Genomic DNA, 27,918 nt, shown 5'->3' with positions numbered 1-27,918 from the left:
ATGTTAATTTCAACAATTACTAATACTTTATTAAAATTTGGTTAACGTTAGTTAATGCACCGTGAACAAACATGAACAAACAATGAACAGCTTTATTTCTATTAACTAACATTAACAAAGATGGATAAATACTGTAACAAATGTATTGCTCATGGTTTTTTCATGTTGGTTAATACATTAACTAATGTTAAATCATGAACATTATAATAAAGTGTTACCTATATGTTTTTTCCTATTCAAAACGCATTTTTTGACTTATGCGACTAATGCTGCGTTCAGACCAGCCGCGGTAAAGGCCCCAAGTGCGAGTGATTTCAATGTTAAATCAATGTGAAGACGTGTTGACGTGCGTCTGGAGGTCTCGCGGTGCGAATGAGACACTTCGCACGGTGCGGTAGACTTGATTCCGCCTCATTCGCACGAATGGCGTGAATTGAGCGTTGCAAACGCGCTAGTTGAAAAATGTGAAAAAAGGCGCCGCGTTAACCAATCAGTAGCTTGCTCTAGTAGTGACGTGATTACAGAAAGTGAGTGGAGTTGCAGAAGCCCCTCCCATGATGTGAATTTCCACGTGAATGTCTAGATTACTAAAATTTCACACGTGGCTTTCACGCGCGAATGAAGCGAGTAAACTAAACATTTTCAAGCGGCAAACTAGACGCGGTAGACGCAAATTTGATGCCTCAAATGCGGCTGGTGTGAACCCACGGTTATACTCCAAAGCGACTTATAGTCCGGAAAATACGGTAATAGTAAGAAAAACAAATAATATGAAGCCTAAACTCCATCTTTGCTTGGCCTAGATATAAAGGTCCTTTACATTTATGCATTTGGCAGACGCTTTTATCCGAAACGACTTACACTGCATAACAAGGTAAACATTTTGATCAGTATGTCTTCCCTGGGATCAAACCTACAACCTTCTTTACTGCTAACCATGTACCATTGAGCTGCAGGAACACAGATTATACATTATATACAATTATATACATTGTATACTTTTACATTCCCTGTAACATAAAAGTCATTTTTGATGATTTGATCTGTTTTTGTTTAAAGTGACTTAACGCCGACTGGCATTTCAATTCAGTTCTGTTAAAATCTTAGAGGTTAATGTCGTGAATGATGCTTACAGAAGCCCTCAGAAAGATGAAAGGAGCATAAAACAAAAGCTCATTTTTGCAACTTTGATATGCGCCTTTGATACAATGCTAATGAGATTACACACGGCGTCTTCTGTTGAAATCCATTCTCATCCATTAATTACGCCACTCAGATATTCCGCAATTACACCCCGAAAAAATATTTCAAGCGGTGGGACGTATGTATGGACTGTTCTTAAAAACTGAAAATGGTTGATCATTTAACAGCGATAGCCAATAACGTTAGCGGTCTGAGGGGTCTAATTGTGTTAGGAGCAGTATGCGTCGTTCTCACATAACTAATGAACAGTTCTCAGTTTTTGAACACGCCGTTCAACATCCTTCAGCTTTAATTAATGACTTGTCGGACGAAGACTCGCCAAAGTCTTTTTGCGCCTATTATCCCAAACTTTAATGGCGCCTTTCTGCACATAGTACTGAGGAAGCAGTTAAATGCGTCAGATAATGTGAAGCCCCCTCTTACTCCTGGTGATCTTCTCTGCGACGTGTGTTTTTCTAATGAATTAAAGATGGCTTCCCTGCTCTCTTTCTCGGCTGGGGTAAACACACCGCAGACGCATCATTTACATGCAGATTTATACAAATGAGAGTCATGCTTAATGCAGAGTTCAGATAATGGGCCAGAATATGAGAGACACTTAAAACTAAAGGATCTAGATTGTACATTGCACTTGTATTGCGTTTTATCGACTAAATTAACATTGACACCTGGTTCACACAGTTGACAATGTTAAATACAGAAGTAAATGGGGACGAAAACGTTTTTTTGATTCATTTACGCATGGGACTTGCGTGACCACATTTGTAGTGTAAACAAATCAAGGGTACTAGTTTGTCGTGATCTATGTGTGATGCTTAATTTGACATTGATTCAATAACTATAGAGTGCCGCAGGGATGACATATTTTTGTAGGCTAACCCCGGACGTTAGTGGGTTCCCTCGCTAACGCAGAATGCGCATATCACAGCTGTCAATCATGACGTGACACCACCGTTTTTATAGCATTAAATAACTAACTAAAAACAAACTTTATTTTTAAACAAACACTTGAATTTACATCAGCGTGATAAAAACTACAGCAAATGACAGAAACCAGCTTCGGAAAAAAGATAATTGAAGTGTAATTTAATTGTTTAGTTGGTCTCAAGTCCCATTGAATGGGGAGGCCGGGTTTATGACCTATACTGGGACCAGTCACTGGGGGGCGATCGAGACGTTTTGGCTTCACTTTTCAGGGCTTGTGCGGCAGGTTTGGTTTGTGCGCCTCTCACCCTTGATCAAGGTCAGAGCAAGTGTCCACTTTTTAAAGTTTCGGCTAATATGTCACAGCAAAAAAGTGCTCGCGCTTCAATATTAAAATTGACAGGACAGCTGCCTCGGTTGTTGTCTAGCAATATAAAAAGCCGCGCACCTTGCGTTTCCAAGCGTTTAAAAACATGTTTGGTGTGATTGGCCCCTTAGACTTCTTAAAGAATTCTTAAAAGTTGTGTTCATTTGTAAACTTTTGTTAAACGCAGAGTTTATTGTTTTTGATAATCCTAAAGTATGGGAAAAAATAATGGGCTTATTTAGCAAGTTAGTCCCGCAAAATTCTGGGATTGGCCTACAAAAATATGTTGTTCGGTGTTTTGTCGTTTGGTGATGCTACTTAAAGGAAAACACCACCTTTTTAAATATTTTACCATGTTCTTACCTCAACTTAGACAAATTAATACATATCTTTCTTTTTTCAATGCATGCACTTAATCTTTGTACAGCGCGTCATGAATGTGTTAGCATTTAGCCTAGCCCCACTAATTCCTTAGGATCCAAACAGGGATGAATTTAGTAGCCACCAAACACGTCCATGTTTTCCCTATTTAAAGACTGTTACATGAGTAGGTACATGAGTAAGTATGGTGGCACAAAATAAAATGTGGCGATTTTTTTAAGAGGATAAAAAATAAGAACGATATTGTATGGCGGAAGAGCACTTAGTTTGCAGCACTTCGACCTCGGCGCAGTAACATCATCATTCCTGACTACTGCACCTCTCGCTCAAACTTCTGTCAATATTACTGCGCCCAAGGTCAAAGTGCGGCATACTAAGTGCTCTTCTGCCATACAATATAGTTCTCCGCATAAAAATCTACACGTTTTATTTTGTACCACCATAACTTGCTTGTGTAACTACTCATGTAACAGTCTTTAAATAGGGAAAACATGGACGTGTTTGGTGGCTTCTAAATTAATTCCTGTTTGGATCCTAAGGAATGAATGGGGCTAGGCTAAATGCTAACATATTCATGATGTTCTGTACAAAGATTAAGGGCACGCATTGATAAAAAATAGCTAGGTATTAATTAGTCTAAGTTGAGTTAAGAACATAGTAAAATATTGAAAAACAGTGGTGTTTTCCTTTAAAGTTTTTAGTAGTGTGAGCTTTTTTACAGTGTATCACTACATTTAAAAGTCTGTTTCTTAGTGAAACTGATGCTGGTTGCTTACGCTCTTTCAAGGTGAGCTCTAACCGAGCGAAGAGGAGGTAAATCACGACCCAAAGCGAGCAACCAACAGGCCCTCCTGACAAAAACCATAGCTGATGTGAAAATGGTTCAATTAGAGGAGCCTTAAACTTGTTAGGGCCGTGTTGGGCCCCCAGAGTCCTGCCGGTGTTTACGTTTCAGCCTCTGCAGTCGATACTGCTACCATGCATTAAAACGTATGGTTGACGGGCACTCGAATACCTGAGGGATGCGGCACAAACTGCTCTCTTGGTGAGCACTTGAACAAAGAATCAGAGGCACAATTACCCGTATAGTGATGTCCAAGTCCTGCCATTGCGATTTTGCTTAGCAAGACGGTGTCAGCATCAGTGGCGGCTCGTGACTGGTCTTCCGAGGGGCGCAAATTCAAAATAAGTGTTCGAAGTGTCGTGTTGCTCATGTTTTCAAAATATGTGTTTGTTGCGTCGTGTGAACCACTTGCATCACATGTTTTGTCAAAATAAGTGCCTGCTGCAGACGCGTCAAAACCATTTATGATAAAAGAGACGCTCACGTTCCAAAAATACACGCAAGGCACTCCCTTAACAGTAAACTCTGATTATGCATGAGATTATGCGAGTATCTGCCAAACGCGAGCGTCTCTTTTATCATAAACCCTTTAGACGCGTCTGCAGCAGGCACTTATTTTGACATCGACACTTACATCAATGCGCCGAATACATATTTTGAAATGACGAACCACACACATGACGGGCTACATACATTGAAAAAAAATCACCGGTCGCCACTGGTCAGCATCAAACATGCTGCCCTGTACTGTGAAATCAAAGCATCTGCTTATGAATCAGATGGTCAGATAGTAAAAATAAGGCGGTTTTGGAGAGAGAGGAACAGCTCTGACTGTAGCTAGAGAAATTGAATAAGTACGGACAGCAGGATCACAGTGGTAGTTTTGGCAGACGACAGCTCCAGACTTCGTTTTTATGACTTTAACAATTACGCGTCTCCCTGATGGGAAGTGCCAGTTCAGTCTCGGTGTTAAGAGACTTTGTCAGATTTGCAAGAGGGAGGCCGTCTACAGTCAGTCATCCCCCATTAACGTCGGCCCCCATTAGCTTTTCTCTGCACCTCGCGTAGCCGTGAACAAAAGAAGTGGCTGAGGTGCAGTCATTTATATAAACAGTGTCACGGTACGACGGACACGTCCGGCCTTGCTCGTGCCGCGCCGTCTTACCGCGCCTCATCAGGCCCGCAGATGCATAATACATCAGACGGGCCGTGAGAGTAGGAAGAGACATTTATCACTGTCCACCTTTCAAATTAGATCTCAAAGACGAGGCAATCAGTCATGGGCATCAGTATTCTGCGCTGAGTACCGAGAGGCGCTCAGGTGGACTTCTGCTCCCCAGGGGGCCTTCCAAACCCCTAGATGCTCCGACATGTTCCCCTAACAACTGTTTCTAGTGTTTAACCGTACATATGACTGGGTTCGCTATCCCAGAAGTAGACGGCGTCCCGCATTCATAGCGCTATTCCAATGCGCTATGGGAGTGTCCGTGCTGTCAGTTTTGCAACGGGAAAAATTTGCAGTACAAGCAGGAGGTCGTGTTTTTCATTTTGTTTGCCATTTTCTTAGAGAAAGAGTCATTCGAGTCCAAAGAACAAAATGTGGCATCATCTATTACGGCTAAATGCCCCAATGGAGTGAAACATAGAGGGTCTATAAAGATAAAGGCGCTTTAGTACAAAGGCCTTATGGCAGTCAGAAATTGAACGGGCTGTAGTAGATTAAGCTGAAGCCTCCAAAAGGGCTTTTAGTTTTCCCAGCGAACGCCGCTTGTCATGCCAAACACAACGGCGCTGCTCTACCAGCGAGCTTATGTTGATCAATTAATCATTGGGTTTACTAGAGAGAAACCACATTATTTGATGCGACAAGAAATTTGTTGGGGTTTTGTTTTTAGTTATGAGCATGGATGACCTAACAGTTTATTAAGCTCTATATCAATGTAATGTCTTGTATGGGAAACAAACCGTCAGCTGCCTTATATAACCAATTTTCTTTTTGTCTCTTTTTTCCCCACCTTGCTTCCACCTCTTGATCATCCAACTCCAGGTAAGACAAATGATTTTCTAGTTTTGCGCATGTCATTGAGCTCTATGTGTGACCCTATTTGTGAAAACCCAGCAGAAGTCATTTTTGGTGATTTACTGTTTGCTACATAAATGTAAAGATCATTCTGTAAAAATATAATTTGATTTTTTTTTAATTCACTGAGTAAAATCAGTGTGAAAACAATGACTGAAATCAGACTTTCAACAAAAATGAAAATTCTGTCATAATTTACTACTCACCCTTGTGATGTTTTAGATCTGTATGTCTATTTTCTGATGAACACAAACGAAGAAATTTGTTTAATATGGTAAGCACAGAGTTGACAATTCCCATTGAATTCAATAAAATTAGTTTTTCCTACTATGGAATTCCACCAGCTGTGTTCTTATCATCATTTATAAAAAAATTTTTGTTAGAAAAAATAAATTCGGTAACACTTTACGTGAAGGGGTGTTCATAAGACTGACATGACACCTTCATAATCATGAGATGACACATGTCATGAACATAAAGGAGATTTTATGACAACATTCATTAAGTGTCATTTGTTCAATTGTGTTATTTTTAATGCAAAGATGACATTGTTTGAGATGTCTTTGTCATAACTTGTCATAAATCTGTCATAAACATGACATAGCAGAACAATTATTAAACTTAATAAACTACCCAGCTTTATGGGTTACATTACATTAAACTGTTATTTAAATGTCATTAAATGTTAATACTACGTCAAATCATTTTAAATACTTAACAGACACGTCAAAAGATTTTACTTATGTGCACAATACATAAAAACTGACAACTAAAAGAACTTGTTCTTCCTCACACAGAGAGTTCTGAAATTTTCTTATATACAGTATACGAAAAACTAACAAAACAATTAATTAATTAAATGTAATTAACTGTTTTCCAGCGATATTAACCCAACGCTGCATGGCTTGACCCATTATTGTACTGTTTTCCTTTTTATGTGAATCGGTCTCCAAATGCAATAAAATATAATTTTATCAATTATTATTATTATTATTATTATTATTATTATAAAACTATATGTGTACACTGTAGTTGAGGTCAAGAAAAATATTCATGACGCTGTTATAAAACTATTTGACAGAGTATTAACACTTAATGACATTTTTATGACAAATTATATTTGTACACTATAGTTGAGGTCAAGAAAAATATTCATGACGCTGTTATAAAACTATATGACAGAGTATTAACACTTAATGACATTTTAATGACAAATTATATTTGTACACTGTAGTTGAGGTCAAGAAAAATATTCATAACGCTGTTATAAAACTATTTGACAGCGTATTAACACTTAATGACATTTTAATGGCAAACTATATTTGTACACTGTAGTTGAGGTCAAGAAAAATATTCATGACACTGTTATAAAACTATTTGACAGAGTATTAACACTTAATGACATTTTTATGACAAATTATATTTGTACCACTGTAGTTGAGGTCAAGAAAAATATTCATGACACTGTTATAAAACTATTTGACAGAGTATTAACACTTAATGACATTTTTATGACAAATTATATTTGTACCACTGTAGTTGACGTCAAGAAAAATATTCATGACGCTGTTATAAAACTATTTGACAGAGTATTAACACTTAATGACATTTTTATGACAAATTATATTTGTACCACTGTAGTTGAGGTCAAGAAAAATATTCATGACACTGTTATAAATCTATTTGACAGAGTATTAACACTTAATGACATTTTTATGACAAATTATATTTGTACCACTGTAGTTGACGTCAAGAAAAATATTCATGACGCTGTTATAAAACTATTTGACAGAGTATTAACACTTAATGACATTTTTATGACAAATTATATTTGTACCACTGTAGTTGAGGTCAAGAAAAATATTCATGACGCTGTTATAAAACTATATGACAGAGTATTAACACTTAATGACATTTTAATGACAAATTATATGTGTACCACTGTAATTGAGGTCAAGAAAAATATTCATGATGCTGTTATAAAACTATATGACAGAGCATTAAGACTTAATTACATTTTAATAACAAATTATATTTGTACCACTGTAGTTGAGGTCAAGAAAAATATTCATGACACTGTTATAAAACTATATGACAGAGTATTAACACTTAATGACATTTTAATGACAAATTATATTTGTACACTGTAGTTGAGGTCAAGAAAAATATATATGACGCTGTTATAAAACTATATGACAGAGTATTAACACTTAATGACATTTTAATGACACATTCAATTTGTATCACTGGTAAAAGTGGTCAGTTATGTTGTCTTGGTAATGTCAAGTTGTCATGACAAGTTATAATGTATTGGTTAATGTCAAGTTGTTTTAACAAAGTCATCTCAAACAATTTAATCTTTGCATTAAAAATGACATAATTGAACAAATGACACTAGGGCTGCAACGATTCATCGAGTTACTCGATTAACTCGATTCAATAATTTCCTCGAGGCAAAAATTCTGCCTCGAAGCCTCGTTAAATTCCTATGACGCGCACTACACGCGCCAAGATCTGATTCACACGGACCGTTGTTCAATGTTCAGGAAGCACATCATAGCGCGTGATACATTTTGAATTTAGTTGGCGCGATGGCGGAGAGTAAATATGTCCATAAACGGCAGAGAGAGAGAAAGTCTAAAGTTTGGGATCATTATTCTTATCATTACATTACATTCAGCATCTGAAACGAAAACGGAAGGCTTGCAGGAATGAAACACATACACTGGTGTGTCACCAAGCGTCTCTGAAACAAGGTAACGTAGCTTCCGCTGATTTTAATCCCATACTGTATTTGTAGCGATGTCGTTATGCGGTTTGACTAGATATGATGTTTAGCTTTGATGTTTTTAAGTACTAAACGTATTCACGGTCAATTGCAAGAGAGAAGCTTAAAAAAGAACCCATTCACACACACGCATGCACCCTTGTCTCTCTCTCACGCGAGTCAGACCGATCGCGCAATGCATCACATATGCTTAAACTTTTATGTAGCCACGCAACAATAATTTCAGCTGCATGCATTCACTGTATAGAGCGGGACGTGATGTTGTGATTTTTCGAACGGATTCTTAACCTAAAATGCACAGCAATGCAAGTGATGCAAACCCAATGCAGCGTTCTATTGAAAATGAATGTATGTATTTCTGCCGTAACAAAATGCAATGAAGCAACTGAACGTCTGACTGGGGTGTCACTCTTCCTCATGCACAGCACGCGTGCGTGCGTGCGTGCGTGTGTGTGTGTGTGTGTGTGTGTGCACGTGCGCGCACACACACACAGGTTGTTACCATAGCAAATAGGCTCAACCCAGAAATGATATATTATTTGTTAGTAATGGTAAATGCTGCAGGTGTAGAAATGTACATAAACCAGATATTTACTTTGATGTAAGGGCTAGATTACAGCATGAAACCTGTTGTGCATATTAATTGTTGGCACTGGCACTTATAAACACTAAATGGGTAAAAATGGAAATAAATAGGCTAATTTTTTGCAGCCAAATGCCAATACCTCTGTTTTGTTTTAGAAATAAAAGCCAAATGCTTCAACATTTTACAGCCATGTCATTTTCGTTATGCATTATTTGTTTTGGTTGTTTAAAAACACACACAAAAATTTTATCCGATTACTCGATTAATCGATCGATTCAGTGCTAGATTAATCGATTACAAAAAGAATCGATAGCTGCAGCCCTAAATGACACTTAATGACAGATGTCATACAGTAAACATGCATAAACTCTCCTTCATGTTCATGACAAGTGTCATGTCATAATTGTGAAGGTGTCATGTCAGTCTTATAAACACCCCTTCAAGTAAAGTGTTACCACATATGCATACAGATCTAAAACAACACAAGGGTGAGTAAAACCTTTTTTTTTTTGGGTGAACTATCCCTTTAATAGATTATGAGACTTTAGGCTGGATTTTACAGACAGGGTCACATACTGTATGCCCACAATACATTCTATATATAATATACACTATACTGTACTATATATAGCACCCTTTAGTCTATATAAACCATATTAATAATATAAATACTATTTACTGTAGTAAAACATAAAAGCCATTCTATTTATTCTTTCTTAAATCCCTATGCATGCTCTGTGTTATCAAATGATGGGGTTTGGATGAGATATCCACAGCTCTGTAAGCTGAATCAAGATATTTCTTTTGACATTATACTGTACTGTGGTGTTGACATTTAAAATCTTTATTCTTCAAATCTTCATAGCAACAATGCACAAGAAGGTAGCCGAAGCCCGTATTCGGTTTCTTTTTTATATTTGTCAAAGAGCACTCGTGGTGTATTTAACTAGGATTATATCATAGCATAAAGTACCCTGTTGTGTAGTACAAATACCATCAAGATGTTTAAATAATTAAGACTTTATGAATAAATAACATCCTTTGCTTATTTATTATAAACAACGGACATAAAATTCCAAATGCTTTCTTCGAATACAAAGCAGCTTTGCCCCAAATGCTTCAACACAACCAAATCATCTAGCAAAAAACGAAAGACTAAAATATTGTTTTTCTTATAGCACATAATAACTTATTGAAAACGTAGATTTTATACTCCCTCTGAATGTGGTTTGAGTAATTGCATTACAAAACTGTGTACTCCGTTTACTGTGATCAGATCCTTTAAGATAGATGATATCAGGTGTAAACAAAGGCAAACAAACAACCATACATTTTTTATCATTTACTAAAATTGTTCATTGGACATATCTGGAAACATAAACCCAAAAAAGTGATTCAGTCCCATAGTAAAGGAGACCAGAGAGATGCCCATACAGTTGTTACAGTACTGTATACAAATATATTAGCATGACACAATAATTGCACATACATAAATCAGTATACATATGTGATATTAAGTAAAGATCATCCATGAAGATATTTTGTCAAATATTTCAAAACTTTATTTACTTTTATGAGTGGATGCAGTTACTAAGAACTTTATTTGGACAACTTTAAAGGCGATTTTCGTGCACTTTCAGATTACAGATTTTCGAAAAGTTGAAGCATGATCAAATATTGTCCTATTTTACTGTAACAAACCATACATCAATGGAAAGCTTATTTTACTTTCAGCTGATGTATAAATTTCAATTTCAATCAATTGACCCTTATGACCAGTTTTGTGGTTGAGGGACACTTATATTGTCTTTAGTAATGACATGAAATGTATTGCACTGTACTGTATGGGTGATTCTCACGAAAACTTGGTTTTAAAAATGTCAAGCATGAAAATGTAAAAATTGCTTAAATTTCCTTTTTTTCCCACCAGACATTGAAAAACAAAGTCTGGAGTTAATGGGAACATTCATTTAAAAACTTTTACTTATCATTTAACACTTTTTGTAACATAATTTTAAAAATTTGTCCTAAAAAAATCTCATTACCGCAACAGTCAGAAAACATCAACACTGACATATTTTCAAAATGACATGACAAACCTGAAAGAACATAATTTGGAGATTCTGCACATGCATTTAAAATCAAAGTATTATGCTTCTATTAATTAAATTAACATTTAATAAGCATCTGTTGCGGTAATGATAATCAAAATGTCGTGTAAGCATTCTGACAAGACAATATTTCAAATTAACTGTAAAAAATGATCTTACCTTAACTGGTCCATGTGCTTGGTCACTCAAAATCAAACTTGATTAAAATTCTTTATGTGTGCTTAAACTGTTCTCAAAAAGTGTTGCGGAGGATGAGAACATCAGGCATGGACACATAATTTTCCTAATTTTTCTTCATTATTATTATACATGAATATTCAGTAAATATTTTTTCTGTCATCTAAAGTAGTCTAGCAAAACATCCATTTATTTTTTTTCTTAATATTTTTGTGTTAATTTTATTAAATTACAACATAAGGCATGTTCAAACACAGCCGGACACATTGCGGTAATGAGAATTTCGGCAGAAAATGAGATAAAATTTACAATTATAAATTCTTATGTTGAAATCACACATTGTGCAAGGTAGAACACAGTATTGTGTTAATTCTGATGCTTTTTAATGTTACTATATTACACATTTTACACTAGCTAAAATCATTAGTGCCGTGGTGTTTCAATGGTTTCGTGAGAATCACCCGTAAACACATTTATAAAACGGTTTGGGTCATGCCTAACAAACCGCCCTTCTACCATGACTTATTCGACAATACAGCAGTCTCTTGTACCTTATTGCTTACATATACATTTCGTTTTGTGATAAGCGCTTTTGTAAGCCCTAAGCTTTAATACTACCAAACATGGTGATTGTGAAGTATGGGTGTTTTACTCCGTCTTGGCTGAAAAGGTATGAAAGGAAAAATGCAGTGTGTAGGACAGAGACTTATGAAAACACGCAGCCCTAGCACAAGGATTTAAAACATATCTGAGAAAGTGCTGAAAGTGACTCAAAACATGGCAAAGAACACACTGGACTGGTTTTGACCCAAGAAAGTGTACGTTTTTCATGATCCAATGGAACATGTGTGGAATTACTTCACAGACAGTCTAAAATGCATTAAACTTTCGTTTACAAAGACGTGAAACTCACCGAGCGGTCAGGGGCGCCCACCGACACGCCCACACAAAAACCGCCGCAAAAGACGCCCTCCAACAGGTGTTTTAGCATTCGTTGTTAACTTGTGGACCTATTTTTCCAAACGCCTCACACCCGTATATTCTTCCGTTGAGAGCTTGAATAATAGACACTCCATCCCAGGTGGTGGCGCTAATCCACCATTGCCAATTGCAAGAATAGAAACAAAGTTCCCGGCGCGGAGTAATACCATACCTCACAGCACATCTAATACAAGTCAATGGAGTTGGCAAAAATATGATAAAACTTGCTGGAAAGCATCTTTTGCAGCGATTTTTGTGTGAACATACCAGTGAACACCCCTGACCACTCGGTGAGTTTCTCGTCTTTGTAAACGAACGTTTAATGCATTTTAGGAAGGATTGTTCCAGTGCACCTATAAACCCATTGTAGAGATGGGATGTGATACAAGAAACACCCGAAAATTCTCGGGGCAGCCGCATACAGTATGTCGAAATTTCAGTCAAAACCGTTTTATTTCTCCATAAACAGGGCTTTAAGTGTAAAATACCGAACTTGTCCTTTAAATAATTTTACACTATAATGCTGTTGTCAGTGATGCTTTTTGGTGTATTATCCTCCATAAAAGTACATTTATTTCAGAAGACATGATTCCCTTTATATCCCATTGTGAAAAAACATCTTTTTAGGAACTCTGCATATCTTCTACATGCCCTTTGACCCCCTCAGGGACCCTAAAGGGACCCTACCATCTTACTTTCCAATATTCCAGCCTAAATCATTACTCTGTCACTACTCCGTAATGTTACAGTCTTGTTCGAATATAGCATTATAAGAATTAAAGCATTGAAAATGGCAATTTTAAAAACCAGATTAATATTTTACGGAAACTAGGTTGGTATTTGGTGCCAGAAGTTCAATGCAAAGGTCATGAACCCAGAGATCACTACAGTTGCAAGTGGGACTGGAATTCCTCATACAGGTGTCTTTGTTAATTTCTTTATATTTAGTTTTTGTCCCATTGTCTCTCAGGAAAGTCGTGACCCAGATGCTTTTTTAACTTCTGACCCCGGTATAGAGACAAAAAAGAGAAGGGAAAGACAGGACAAATGTGGATATGCACGCTCCCAGATCTCTCCTTTGATGTTTGACGGCCCTTTATGAGGTGGTGCCGCATGCAGGAGTATGTGAGAGGCTCATTTGTACTTTTTGAAGAGTAGAGAGGGAACGGAGAGAAGGGCGATCAATAGCTGACAGAACGTCCAATTTTAACATGACGGTAAGGTGGCTGAATGGGCCCCTCTGGGACCACCGAAATCTCACAATTCCACATCGTTCCCGCTCTGACAGGAAACACGCTGACACTCCGTGCAGGTCCGCAGAGACACCTGAGAACCAGACCTACGCTCTATTAAAGAAGACGAGAGAATAAAAAACAGTCGAAGTTCATTCTTTCCACCAATCGTCTGACAGTTCCCTGGATGTGTCCCAAGATTGTCCAGGCTCCTAATATTTTTAACATTTCAGTGTCTGAGGAGATTTTTCGTGTTATTTATTATCTTCCCTTGAAGTCGGCACAGAGATCATGCTTAACAAGTGCTTGGAAAAAGTCAGTTTGGGGAATCCGTCATCTATCATTGAGACAATAAAAAGAGTGCATGTTTATTACACACTTGAGCATAGCCACCGAACTGATTTTGGCCCTTTTATACAATACAGTACTAAGGAAAGGAATTATGGGGACTAATGGAGCATGGGGACATAAAATGTTGCGAACTTGTGCGGATCACCATTCACACTGAAACTTGATGTATACTAAATGATGGGTCACATCTCCAACAGCCCAATATTTATCACAGTTTTGTCAGAAGTATTTTAGTTTACTCTAAAAACGTTGGGTTGTTTCACCTATATTGGATAAAATGTGCTCAAACCCAACCATTGGTCAATTAAAGGGATATTTTGCCCAAAAATAAAAATGTTGTCATAATTTTCTCATCCTCATGTTGTTCTAAACCTGTATGAATTTCTTTGTTCTGATGAACACAAAAGAAGATATTTTGATAAATGATGGTAAGTTGGAAAAACAAATATGATGGAATTTAATGGGTACCATCAACTGTGCTCTTACCATCTTTTATCAAAATATATTCTTCATCACTTATCACAATACTTTTGTAATATTTGAAGTGTTTGGATTCAAAACGCGATAAACGCCATTTAAAAAAAAATGAGTTACTGCCAAAATCAGTATTATATTAGGTCAGTATTTAAATGTAAATTGTTAATTTTACGCAAAATACAATATCCGCCGTGTTGTTCTGTCATCTTTTCTCCCTTTTTTCCCAAAACGCGATAAACGCCACTCCTTCTTTTCTACAGAACGCAATAAATCCGCTCCACAAATTACAGCGGCCAACGGTATAGTGTACAGTAAAGAAACAATGGCGGCGCGTTGTACACGGAATCCTATTTTTCCCTCATATTGTACTTCGTGATCAACAAACAAACAAAAACAAAATAATACTTTGATGGCATTGATAAACCTGTGGTGCATGGTTTCTGTGACGAGAAAGAAACGTAAGCCATCAAAATCTAATAATTTATGCGAGAGGCACTCGGGAGACGGAAAATGCCGATTGCTTGTTCCCCTGACAGCATCAAGCTCTCTCGTGCTAACACATTGACCCCAGGGGATCTTATAAAAACTTTTATTTTACGCGAAGCCAACGAAAATCGAGCAGGACCAAAACATTTTACAGCTGATCGCGGTCAAAAAAGTTCAGCGACGACGTCCCAAGTATAACCGCAGCAATGACAGTGTTATTAATATGACAAAGTAAGTGTCTTGGTTAATGCCATTAATGTTTATTTTTTATCAGTGTATACCACTAGTCAACTAAATGAATATAACATGGCAAAGATAAATGCACATTTATATATTGATTGAATAGATTTATAGCATTTTGAAACAAAACTTGTCATGGATTTATTGCATTTTGTGGAAAAAAATCATTTTTATAATAAATCTTTGAAAATCTAATTATGGATTTGAATTTTTTATGTTTTTATAACCTAAAGATGCTATGTGAAAGTTTGTAACAGAAAATAGTGGTTTTCATCTTGTCACTTTCTTGGTATAGAAAACATGTTTTTACCGAAATTTGTCAAAATGGATTTATTGCGTTTTGGAACCAAACTCTTCATTTGTTTTTTCTATTATGGAAGTCAATGGTTCAATCAGCTGTGCGCTTACCATCATTTATCAAAATATGAAGAGTTTGGTTCCAAAACGCAATAAATCCATTGTGATTAATTTTGGTCAAAATGTGTTTTCTATACCAAGAAAGTGACAAGATGAAAACCACTATTTTCTGTTACAAACTTTAACATAGCATCTTTAGGTTATAATAACATAAAAAATTCAAATCCATAATTTGACTTTCAAAGCTTTATTATAAAAACTGATTTTTTTTTCTGCAAAATGCAATAACTCTATTAAATGAATACTGTATATAAATGTGTATAAATTTTTTTGCAATGTTATATTTATTTAGTTGACTAGTATTATACACCGATGAAAAAATAACCATTAATTTCATTAATCAAAACACTTACTTTGTCATATTAAGAACACTGTTATTGCTGCTTGCTGAACTTTTTTGACAGCGATCAGCTGAAAAATGTTTGGATCCTGCTCGATTTTCGCTGACTTTGAGTAAAATAATGGAAAGTTTTGCATAAGATCCCCTGGGGTCAATGTGTTAGCATGACAGAAGTTTGAGAACAAGCAACAGCCGGCATTTTTCTTTTGCCCGAGTGCCTCTCACGTAAATTATGCGATTTTGAGGAGAAAAAATGACAGAATAACACGGAGTTTACATTTTGCGTAGAGTTAAGAATTTGCTTTTTGATACTGACCAGATACAATACTGAATACAATTTTTTTTATTAAATGCTGTTTAGCACCTTATTAAACCAAACTCTTCATATCTTTTGTGTTTATCAGAAAAAAAGACATAAATACAGGTTTAAACAACATGGGGATGAGAAAATGATGACAGAATTTTCATTTTTGGGTGAACTGTCCCTTTAACTCTATAATATACCCAAATTATACCCAACCACAAGTTCAAACAACCCAGCATTTTTTGAGGGTATATATATATAACTTTATGACTTACTTTTGGTGTAGTTTACATTTTTTACTTTACTTTTTGTGTACACTGCAAAGACAGCATAGCCTTACCTAAACCTTTAACATTATTTTGCTGTCTTGCAAGCAATTGCATTTGCGTAAGGAATGTGTCTGGCATATTGAAAGATGCAATAATGCTGCTTCATTGCATTTTTCAGGGCACGTTTTATGAGGCAAAAATGAGATCACGCTTACGGCAACCACACTCTAAAAACTGCTGGGTTAAAAAACAACCCAACCATAACCCAACTGCTGGGTCACTATTGGACAGAACACGCGCTGGGTTGGCTTAACCCAACTGCTGGGTTAGACCATTTAACCCAGAATTCTGGGTTGTTCATTTGACCCAACCATTTGGGTACAATTAACACTCTTGCTGGGTTAAATGTTACTCAAGTGCTGGGTTATTTAATTTGACCCAACCAGTGGGTACAATTAACACTCTTGCTGGGTTAAATGTTACTCAAGTGCTGGGTTATTTAATTTGACCCAACCAGTGGGTACAATTAACACTCTTGCTGGGTTAAATGTTACTCAAGTGCTGGGTTATTTAATTTGACCCAACCAGTGGGTACAATTAACACTCTTGCTGGGTTAAATGTTACTCAAGTGCTGGGTTATTTAATTTGACACAACCAGTGGGTACAATTAACACTCTTGCTGGGTTAAATGTTACTCAAGTGCTGGGTTATTTAATTTGACACAACCAGTGGGTACAATTAACACTCTTGCTGTCCCATTCCATTTGTTTTACTGGAAAGAACCTTTTTGTTTTCTAAAAAACATCCCAAAAATGTACATAACTTCACATAATGTAAATAAATTGTTACAGATTAAGAATGTGTGAATAACTGAATTTTGACAAAAATGTCAGATTGAACCTTAAAATTCCAATGTGACAAATTGTTAGATATAAAATAAATGTAACAAATACCCCCTGTAAAACAAAACTGAGAGGCCCCTGTTAATGTGATTTAAATTGCATTTAATTTTTTTCACATTTAATACAATGTTTTAATTACATTTTTGTATATTTGTATAATACAAAAGTTACAACCCCCATATGACATCAAACAATCCCCACAGACTTAATAACTCTTAATATTTAAACTATGATGATTAGCATTTCATTTACTTTACATTTTCATTCATCAAAATGTTATTAAAAACAAGAAGCCCTGAAACAAAATTTTTTTTTAAGAGCAGCTATGGTCCGATTCACATTTTTACATTTCCTTTGGTGTGTAATTGTGTATTAATTCATGTAAACGATATGCAAAAGGTACAAACCCCAAAGTAAACGATAATGCGAGTGATCTCTTTTCTTGGACAACAACAAACACAGATTGTAGGCAACAGTTTACTTCCTGGGATTGGTGACGTAGACAAGACCGAAATTATCATAATTCCTCCCACTTGACCTCACAGCCTGTAAGTAAACTCCTGTTGGCATTGCATTGTGGGCGAATCTTTCAAACATAGCACTGAAATAGTTAATTATTAGTGATTAAATGTTGTCCTCAAAATGTTAACAGATGAGGACTCATGTTCATCAATCTGATAAATGGCATTCTGGTGAAACTCCCAGGTGGAAAGACAATAGGTGTGTTCGAGATCATCCGGCGCCGCGCAGACCGATCGGCGAGGTTTGCCGCTTGCAGTCGAGGGAGGAACTGAAGACGGAGCCGTCAAGCCGGACACCTGCTGCTTGCCGTAGTGACGTGTGCGCCGTGTTTCCTTGTTTATAATCGCAAATGAAGTGAATTAGATGCTGAATTTGATAAAAACAAACCTTTTGATAAAAAGTTGCAACCAGAAACATTTTATATCAAATATTTTAATTGCTGCTTAAACTGTATACCCGAAAATAACGGGAAACAAGCCTATATTATTAAAATACCAATAGAGTTTGTTATTTTCATTTTTTTTTATTACACGACACAATATAACATATTTTAGGATATTAAAGTGTTTTTTTCCTGTTTTAAAACATGAATTTATAATGTTTATTAGTGAAACTAAAGGTTGGATTAAACTTGAAACGCACGTGATCGTTGTCATCAATGAAGCGACCAATCAAGTAAAGCTGTTACGTCATCACAACTCCGGGCAGCCGCTCTGGAGAAGCTGCACCGGCTGAGCCAGCCGGCTACTCTCGAAACGCTCTCGCGGTACTTAAAAACCATATGACACAGTCACGTGCCTGCAGCGCCAGCTGAAGTCGGACAAAAGTACTAACCAAAATGCACTGCTTCAAGTCAGCCGCCGATCGGTCTGCGCAGCGCCGCATGAAGTCGAACACACCTATTGCTTTGTGTAGTTAACATCAAAGACAAAAAAAAAACTTATCAACATCCTTCACCAAAGAGTTTGTCTCAGAGGCATTGCCTCCAACAATGGCAAAGGTCTGGCAGGTCCTTCTTGGCTCGTCCCCAAGGCACAAAACGTCTCTGATTTTGCAGATATTCCACCATGTTGGTCCCCACCTGTTGAGTACACACCACAACTTAGTGTTGCCATACACCTGATGATTTAAGTCAAGCATTTTTGTGAAAGTATCAAAAAATACAAATAAAATAAAAAAAACTGCAAACATTCATTCAAACTTTTTTATTAAAATAGTTCTAGTAATTAAGTAGTATATTTCACTGCTCATATTATGATATTATGGATTATTAATATAATCACAAAACATGTAATATTATCTTAATATTACAGTGAAACTATAATTAGAAGACAATTAAAAGATTTTAGTTAAAACACCTCAAGCATAAAGATTGTGCATCCATCCTTTACAAAAGTAATCCAACCGGCTCCATGAGGATAAACAAAGGCCTTCTGAGGGTAATCCATGCGGTTTTGTGATAGAAATATCCATATTTAAAACTTTACAAACTAAGATAAATAGCTTCTGGTAACACCACACCTCTGCATTCAGGAGAGAGTATTAGCGTAGTCTACGCACTTTTATTTGTGACGTAAGACAAATGCGGAGGCACAGAGCATCAGCAAAGACTGCAAAGTGCGTACACTCTCAAAGCTAGAACATTTTCTAAAAATAAAAAATAAAAATGTGATCATCCGATAAATAGATATATGCATTTTGGATGGCTTGAGGGTGAGTAAATCATGGATTTATTATCATTTAAGGGGTGGCACGGTTCATGAAAAAAATCTGAACTGTTCGGTTCGCTTGTCTCGGTTCGGAGCGTGTGTGCGCCGCACGGTTCAATGGTTCATGGCATGCGCAATGTATGTAGCCTCATGCCCTGTATGTGACCTCAGATAGCGTGTTTCCCTTTCGTGAATCGCGCGAAAGAAGAGGTGACTAGTGTGGAGGTGTTTGCTGCATGTCATGTTACGTTTAGAAATGGCAAGAGGGAACTAAGGAAGTCTGCCCGGGGTTGGAGGATGCGCCAGCATCGTATAAGTTTGGTGTGTGGAAACAGTTTTTATTTCATGTTACCTATGATAACAGCGGAAATAAAACAATAGATAGAACTGCAGTCTATGGGCTGAATGTGATCGAACAGCCACAGGAGACCACCTTCTCTCCGACCATTTATCTGATCTGAGGTACTGAACACAATGTTTTACCTCTTTTCTGACTTCTGCCGCGCTATTTTTAGTCTTTCATTGATAAAACTACAGCGGCTGATTTCCGCGTAGTTTCATTTTGCTAGCTTTTGAAAGTTGCGCGATCTTATTTCATAAATTGCCCCTCAAAGTAATCAGGACAGAATTGGTCAAAAGTGGACAAAAGAGACAGATTTAAATATTACAGGTGTAAAACTTATGTTTCTCTCTCGTCCACATATACTCTGCAGTATTTAAGCAGCCTCTCGGTGATAAATCTTAGAGCTACACTGAAGTTTGCAGTTTGATAAATGCAAGTTATCTTTGTGTGCTAAAAAGGCACATAAGTTCATGTAGATGGCAATACACATTCTATTTTTTTGCCAAATAAATGTAAAGCATGTTGAAAACATCAATGTCTTCCCTCTTGCTGTATAAAAATCTCACCTGGCTTTCCTCAGAGATGGTCCCAATAATGTGCTAAGTCAAATTCAGTTTGTGCATGATTACATGATATAACTTTTTTAATACTGCATTCTAAATTATGGATAATTAATACATTAATAAGATAATACATTTCTGGAGTGTTAAAAAATTAAAAGAAAAAAACATCAAGAACCGTACAGAACCGAGAACTGTGACCATAAAACCGTGATACGAACCGAACCAAGGGTTTTGTGAACCGTGCCAACCCTATTCCAGGAAATGTCTAAAGATTATTTATATCACTGTTCTTCAGATTGTTTAAGGTATTTTCATGATAATAAAGAATATTTTGAATAATTTTGTAATGCACGTTATAAACGACTCCGACTCAAAATGATTTTAGATTGATGAGGACTTCCTACTGACCAAAACGCCATAGTACACGCACAAGCTGCACATCAAACACAGAATCGCAGCCTTGCGATTCAGAATCGATTTTAGACAGGTCTTTTTAATAGGAAGCATGATTTATTGTTACAGCCCTAACATCCACCCTTTTCAAAGTAGAAACACTAAAGCAAAAACTTACAGGTTGCATGTCAATAAAGGACCTCTGGGCCTCCACAGTGGTAGGTCTGAAGACTTCTCCTCCTCCCCTGTAAATGGATGGAGCTAGCAGAGTTGGCATCTTCAGTGCTGTTTCCCCTTTAGCAGCTAAATAATTTTGAGCAAATACAGTGTTTCAATAACATTGAAATAGTTTGTTGTAAATAACAAAGAAAAGAGAAACAATAAAGGTGCATTCACACGGGGCGAAAGGGTCAAAGCTTGACGGAAGGCTTGTCTGAAGCGTGGCCAACAGCCAATCACAGTGGCCGCAACGCATGCTCTTGTCTTGCATAAACATAATTGGCTGGCTCGCACTAGGTTATTTGCATAAGGTGATCTGATTGGCTCACACACACGATGACGCTTGAAAAGTTGAGAAATGTTCAACTTCTGCCGTGAGAAACGGCAGTGATGCAAAGTTGGTGGATCCACAATTCAGTTCGGCAAATGCATGACGTCACCCATTTAAAGTAAATGAGAAGCGTTAACACTTTCGCCCTGTGTAAAGTCATCAGGAGCCTTATTTGATTGCCCGCCCTCCCAATCGCACTTCCAAACTCAAATGAGTGAGAGAATCGTGACAAAACTGTAAGCACAGAGGGACCAGTAGATGTTGGGTTATTTCTAGGGGTGGGACAAAAAATCGATTCTTAGATGAATCGAGATTCGGACATGGGCCGATTTTGAATCAATTCACAAATGTCAAGAATCGATTCTTAAATGTTAGTTTACAAAATAATAACGTGACGTTATCAGAACCAAAAGGCAGAACTCAACTGGGGGAGCGGTGATGCACACGGACAACTTAAGAGAGCGAGCACTGCAAGAGCACATAGCGGAGCTTACAAGAGCAGAAGAGAAAGAACATTTTAAATGCTTGTAGGACTATACTGCATATATCTCTACATTGAATTTAGGGCTGTCACCATTACTCTATTCTTTATTAGGAGTTTCAAAAAAATCCTTGAGAACATCTTGAGTACTCCTTAAAATAGCGGAGATGCGGTTTAGTGAAAAAAACCAAAACAAATTACAACACTATCAGAAGCATACAAATCAGTGCTACGCTCCCTCTCTCTCCCTCTCTCTCGTTTGCTCACACACACACACCATGCGCGTGGATCAGCTCCCGCGTGGGACAAGAATGCCTATCCTTGTGAATTTTGGAAGTTAAAGACGACTGAGCTGCAGTGGCCTGGCATAAGATTTATAAAAACACATTTGAGAAGAAAGGCGCAGCAAATCAAAAAGACCTCCGTGTTTCACAATTACTCTAAACGACCATAATGACAATGGTCTTTTATGTGCGATCTAACTTATGTGAGATCTACCGGCATTGCCTTTGCGATCAACGTATTGGACACCCCTGCCCTAAACCATCCGTTGACTGTTTAACATGAATATACTTCTGTAAAAATATGCACATAGTTTGTTATTCAGTCGCTGGGTGCGATTCATGAGGGTCCAATCGATTCCTACCCCTAGTTATTTCAGAAAACTGTTTTGCCCTCTGTACGCAACAAGTCATTTACACATAAAACTTAAAACTGGTTTATTTTACAAAAAGAAACAGATTATGCGTGATTAATTCGTATTTGCCGCTCATGAAACTGTGTTTGATTGCACGGCACTGTTTGCAGACCTGCAATGCTTTTGGCAGTATTTCAGCGCAAAAACCGTGCCAAAAGTGTAAGCGTAAATATTAAGTTTCAGTTTTACCTGTGTATCCTTCAGGCAAGGAAATTCATACACCAATGCCTTGTCACGTGCCTTCTTAGTGTCTGATGATGGCCTGTTATGTAGACAACAGCAGTTGATGAAGAACTTTTGTCAAAAAAGCTGCAATATGGTAAGCTATTGCAGAAGCCTGTGTGATCTTACTTAGAATTTACTTAAAAATAATGTTGGTATTTTCATGTTCAAACACTAATGTTGCGTACACACCACACTTGAAGCATTGCGCTCCTAGCTCTTTACTCACGATTACTTGCAAGATTTAACTTTGTGTCCTGCGCATTTTCCACTTGAGTTGAATATATTGTGGCAGATAAGTTTGAAACAAATAGCACATGTTTGCGGCAATCACACCGCTCTATTCGCGTCATTTGCATCACCCCGCGCAAGTTTGTGTCTTGCATTGACTTTGTATGTAATTTACTTGCGCAAATCTTTGAATTTGCGTTTGGTGTGTACGCCCCTATAAGACTCGTTATAAAAAAAGAGAATGGTCGTTTATGTTTTCTAAGCATTTGCTTGCTACTATATGTTTGCAGGCTTATTTAAATGTAGCTTACTCAGGTTTCACCATTGGTTTCCAGCAGATGGGATGCAAGGAGTCTCACAAGTAGCCTCCTCTGCTTGTTGGTAATTGCTTGCACTTTCATACGGATTTCCTCTCAGGGGTGCTTTCCAAAATCTGACAAACTGCCTATAAAAACAGAACAATCATCAATGTCTTTTTAGGTCCATTAGAATTGAAATTTTATTCAGTTAATATCCAATACAAATAAAGTCGATACTTACAAAGGCTGAAAAAAGTTCCACTGTCATGGTGATATGATCTGCTGGGGTCAATTCAGTGGATTCTACTGAACTCTGTTGGTGGATTGAACAAAAATCAAGAAAGAATATTTAAAGGGACACTCCACTTTTTTTGAAAATATGCTAATTTCCCAGCTCCCCTGGAGTTAAACATTTGATTCTTAACGTTTTGGAATCCAGCAGCCGATCTCCGGCGCTACCACTCTTAGCATAGCTTAGCACAATCCATTGAATAGGATAGACCCCTTCACGGTTCAGGTCACAGGCAGTTTCCACTGCGCATGTCAGTGTCAGAAAAGCCATTACAGCAGATAGAGTTGCTCGTATTATTCGGTATGGTCAAAAATGCCTACTTACGTCGTGGGCTGTGAAAATCGCACCAAGTCTTCCGTTAAGTTTTCGCGATTTATGCAGAATTTCAAAAACAAAAAAAGATAACATTTGCGGCTGCAAGCAATAACGTGCAGGCTGGGACAATGCAAAGATCAAAGAGGCTTGTGTTTGTAGTGCTCACTTCATTTGAGGTAAGTCATCATTTTTCAGCCCTGTTAGATTAAATTATAAAGCCTAAATGGTATGAACAGTTCGACCCCGTGCAGTGTTTACAAACATTGAAGGGGTCTATTGGAACTATACTCTCATACTGGTGTAATAATCAAGGACTTTGTTGCCGTAACGTGGCTGCAGGAGGCGCAATGATATTACACAGCAGCCGAAAATAGTCCCTATAGTATCTTTCAATAGCAGGGGACTATTTTCGGGCACTGCGTTATATCATTGCAAACATGCAGCCATGTTACGGCAGCAAATTCTTTGAATATTACTCCAGAATGAGAGTATAGTTCCTAGCCATCTGCCTAGAAAATAGCAACTTTAAATTTTCCGTCAGTCTTAGTACACGATGTAACTAGAGAAGAGTCAAGTTTTAAATAGGAAAAATATTGAAACTCTGCTTATTTTTATTTTTGAGCGCGATGCTAAATGGTTTAATCAGATTCAAGGAATTGTGCAAAGTTATGCTAAAAGTGGTAGCGCCAGACTCGGAGATCGGCTGAATCGATTTCAAAATGGTAAGAATCAAATGTTTAAAGCATCATGCACACTAACCAACACTTTTTTAGATGTTTACAGAGTTAGTTGTGTTGCACATCATAGAAGACAATGTTAGTATCTGTTAATTTTGAACATTAGGTCAAAACTAGTTAATTTTTAGCTTTTTTTTGTGATATTTTTGTCTTCCGGGTTTAAACTCCATATTGCATAAACGTCACGGGCTGTAGTAGTGGGCTCAGAATCACACATGATACGGTTCTGTATAGTAAAGTAAATGTGACTGCGCCATTACGCACACTCTGTAAATACATTGGATGATTTTCCCAGCGATGCTGTCAGGGCTAGACTCACCATCAACTGAATTTGCTCAGGAAAGCTTCGGGAGGCAGGTTGACTTTGATATTTCCTGAGGACTTTTCCTTATCTTCAAACACGCTCTTATTTCAACTATAACAGTTTTACTTGACCTTTGTTTAAATAAAATATTATATTCAGTTTAATTATTTTTGTAATAGGCCTAATATTTATAACACTATATCAGTTGCCCTGCCTTTCTTCTCACAGCGTCCACGCCCATTTACAGTAGGTTGAATTTTTGGTTGAAGTGGAGTGTCCCTTTAAAATCACATACTTCAGCGTGCAGTCGGTGTAACTCTACTTTGTGGTTTGATTGTCGGCCAAAATGGCGAATTGCAACGGGGGCAAATAATATCAGTGTTATGATTGGTCAGGCGCCTGTCAATCAAACTCCCCTAATACTTTCCACACACAACTCACTATTATTGAGTCTAGTTTCCCGCCCGATTTAAAATAAGTAGCTACTTGTGGATTTAATACGAAACGTGTTTTCGCCTTGTAACTAAATACAAAACAAAACTATGGTGAACATGAACTTCAGTGTATATTTCTGACTGTTAATTTACCTCAGGATTTAACGTGTGACGGCAAGGGGTAATTTACAGCGCTCCGTCTAGATTTAATATGAAACACGAATCTCCCTTTCGAATTTTAAATTATTCATAGATGAATAAGATTTTAGTGATTAATTTACAACGTATAACTTACTGAATATTTCAAAAGAATGCAGATATAGCTCGACTACGACTTAACGATGAGGCATGTTTCTCAAAACTGTTGGCACAGAATAAAAAACATTAACCCCACTCCCCCACATCAAAGCATGTATTCTGAACAATGAAATATGCTTTGTCCTACGACAACTTCTTACAAAAATAAGTAAAAATTCACATTAACTCACCATGAAATACCGCCTGGTCCGAGTAGCGTGATCCAGTCAGAAGCGAAGAATCCAGAAAGTGCGGCAATTAATAAACCAATTGCTGGGTCAAAATAACCCAACCAGGTGTTTGTTTTTCAAAATGATCCTGGCTTTGTCAGAAACAGAAGACGCTGTCATTAAACGTGCCCCAATCGCTTCCTCTGACAACTATAAGATGTGCCAACATACTTTCCGCACACAACTGTAGTGAATATTATTTTTACCTCCGGAATTACAAGTGTACGTGCTAACGGGACGGTTTCGTTTCAGCAACAACATAGGCCGTTTCTCAATCCGAAGGTTGCAGCCTGCGGAGGTCGCATATGCAGGCTGTATACGTCATCAAGCCTCGCCTATTTAAGTTAACTGAGCATTACGTTCGCAAGTCATAAGCATATTACAACAGTTTACAGTTAATAATAGTCAACTTTATAATAAGACAGTCATAATGACGTATGCAGCTTAAAAATACGACTCCAAACACTAACAAATGCGGCCTCCGAAGGCTGCAGGTAGAAACGGCCATAAACAGGCTTTTGTGATCCGAACTACTTTTAAACTTCCGGTAGACTTCTCATATAATTATTAACAAAATAGTCAACTGAGAGTAGATTATGTCTGATAACAAGCAATTTATATAAAAAATAAATTACCTTAGTTCACACCACATAGCTAAGTGTACTACTACGCTGAAATTGTGTTACTGTGACAACGCGCTTCCGAAACCACTTACGATCCTCGTTCTGGATTAAATATGAAACGCACTTTATCAAACATAGCCTACATACAATAACGTTACCCCCATATCTGTGGAAAAGCGAATGAAAATAGCAATGAGCTTGCCCCTACCACAACTACAACATTTATAATATAAAAATTGACATGAACTTACCATAAAATACTGTCCGCTTTGAGTGGCGTGTGTGCACCTCGCTTCAGAGGAAATGAAGTCCTCCAGAAAGTTCGACAAAAAATGGCAGAACTTGCATCTTTACAGTAACGTAACTTAATTCGGACTTGGCAAGGAACAAATAATAGATTTATGAGACCCGAAATGAAATAAATCCGCCGTTCTAAACACTACAGAGACATCACAGCCAGCGGTGATTTCCAGAATGACGTGCCGAGGTGAGGCTGTGTTGGGCGGGTACATCAGCGCAGAGCGCCCAGTGATTGCCTGAATCTCGAAGCTTCGACATCGTTGGAGCACATTTTTAAATATACGCTATCTTCAAAAACCGATCGAAGTTTTGAACTTTACACACATACATTGTCGCCTAAAAAACTCTTAAAACTACATTTGGTAATATTTAAATGATAATATTTTGAACATTGTGAAGACTGCCTTGAGAAACGGCCAGCCAATGAAAGGAAAATAAACCATTTGCTGGGTCAAATTTACCCAACCATGTGTTCATTTGTAAATTACCCACTACATTTTATTTGACCCAGCATGAGCAACCCAACCGTGTGTTTAAAGTACTCCAAACAACCCAGAATTTTGACCCAGCATAAACAACCCAACATTGTGTTTACAGAAACAACCCAGCATTTTTTAGAGTGCAGGTAATCAATGACGGTTGAGGGAAAGCGATTTTAATAGTTTCTGACCTCAGAGCAATAATTGATTTAATTCACTCTATTTCAGTTCATTTATTTGAAGCCGAGCGCGTAGAGACCCACGTTTTCAGTTTTTGTATGCACGGGGCAAGAATCTCACCATTAGGATTTAAAATTACTTACATGAAAGAGCCAAGCTTCCAAATGAGCTTTGGATTTACCTTGCAAAACAAGAAGGGGGGCAGGCGTGGACAACATCAAGGTTTATGTATTTCACAGTCCTGGCCGTGCAAATC

At 37.4% G+C, this 27,918-nt stretch overlaps 1 protein-coding gene and 1 long non-coding RNA gene across 5 annotated transcripts in view; one reads left to right on the top strand and one right to left on the bottom strand.

The window, feature by feature from the left end:
• The window catches only part of roraa (RAR-related orphan receptor A, paralog a), a 399,774-nt gene that overhangs the window by 99,030 nt on the left and 272,826 nt on the right, over positions 1-27,918 (top strand). The window lies entirely within an intron of this gene.
• On the bottom strand, positions 16,780-27,558 carry LOC141364329 (uncharacterized). Of its 4 annotated transcripts, XR_012370084.1 has the most exons (8): positions 26,287-27,558; positions 26,042-26,172; positions 25,849-25,914; positions 23,713-23,784; positions 23,484-23,617; positions 22,909-22,981; positions 21,170-21,294; positions 16,780-19,064 (listed from the first exon to the last, which is right to left on the bottom strand). It is a non-coding gene; the product is annotated as an uncharacterized lncRNA (long non-coding RNA). The 4 variants fall into 4 exon arrangements; XR_012370082.1 differs by having other exon boundaries at positions 26,042-27,558; XR_012370081.1 differs by lacking the exon at positions 25,849-25,914 and having other exon boundaries at positions 26,042-27,555.

Source organism: Misgurnus anguillicaudatus, chromosome 6, assembly GCF_027580225.2.
Source record: "Misgurnus anguillicaudatus chromosome 6, ASM2758022v2, whole genome shotgun sequence".
Lineage (NCBI taxonomy): Eukaryota > Metazoa > Chordata > Actinopteri > Cypriniformes > Cobitidae > Misgurnus > Misgurnus anguillicaudatus.
The sequence above is the reverse complement of the archived record's forward strand: the minus strand, read 5'-3'. Positions and strand labels throughout refer to the sequence as shown.